At 63.0% G+C, this 811-nt stretch overlaps 1 non-coding gene across 1 annotated transcript; it reads left to right on the top strand.

Moving 5' to 3' along the window:
- Positions 1-228: 228 nt before the first annotated feature.
- LOC144961025 (5.8S ribosomal RNA) lies at positions 229-384 on the top strand. Its single transcript, XR_013643028.1, has one exon. It is a non-coding gene; the product is annotated as a 5.8S ribosomal RNA (ribosomal RNA).
- The last annotated feature ends 427 nt before the right edge of the window (positions 385-811 follow it).

Here is an 811-nt window from a genome sequence, read left to right on the forward strand (position 1 = left end):
CGTAGGTGAACCTTCGTAGGATCACGTCCGATTTCGTTTTGCCCCCAGCCCGCCCCCGACGGTGAAGGGTTAAAACACTGTCCGGTGAGGCCGGGCTGCTCCCTGGCGCGGGAGCGGTCCAGCTGATAAACGGGGCGGCGGCGTTGCGCCGCGAGTAACCGCGCGCGCAACGCTTGCCCCCCCCACCCTTTGTCGTCGTTTGGCCCTTAAGCGAGAGAAAATAAATACAACCTTTGGCGGTGGATCACTCGGCTCGCGCGTCGATGAAGAGTGCGGCCAGCCGTATTGAGTCGTGTGAACTGCAGCTGCCTCATTGAACATCGACGTCTTGAACGCAAATTGCGCCGTGGGCGTAAGTCACCGGCCACGTCCGTATGAGGGTCGGCCCTACGACGTCGCCGCAAACCGGTCTTCTCGGGGGACTGAGCGGCGCGACGTGCCGTACCGGTCGGTCTCGGCCCGACTGGCGGCCGTAGATCGAGGGCTCCCGTCTGACCACGGGAGACGTCGTCCCCACCCGGCCTCTGGTATGGCGGGGGACGACGAATAAGACGCGCCACCGAAGACGGGGAAGCACGCACGCGATCGGCTGCTTCTCCTCAATCCTCGGGCCCTGCTCGATGTACACGCGAGCGAGGGCTTCGTGGGGTATGCGGGGAAGTAATATAACGACGCGCGCGAACCCGACGATGGGCGATCTGCCGACCTCATATCGGACGAGGGTACCCGCCGAACTAAAGCATTTCAGTAAGCGGAGGAAAAGAAACCAACGGACTCCCCCAGTAACGGCGAGTGAAGCGGAAGAGCCCAG

The sequence above is a fragment of the Berghia stephanieae genome, unplaced genomic scaffold (assembly GCF_034508935.2).
Source record: "Berghia stephanieae isolate SIO BIC M18660-M18661 unplaced genomic scaffold, UCSD_Bste_1.3 scaffold1263, whole genome shotgun sequence".
NCBI classification, from domain to species: domain Eukaryota; kingdom Metazoa; phylum Mollusca; class Gastropoda; order Nudibranchia; family Aeolidiidae; genus Berghia; species Berghia stephanieae.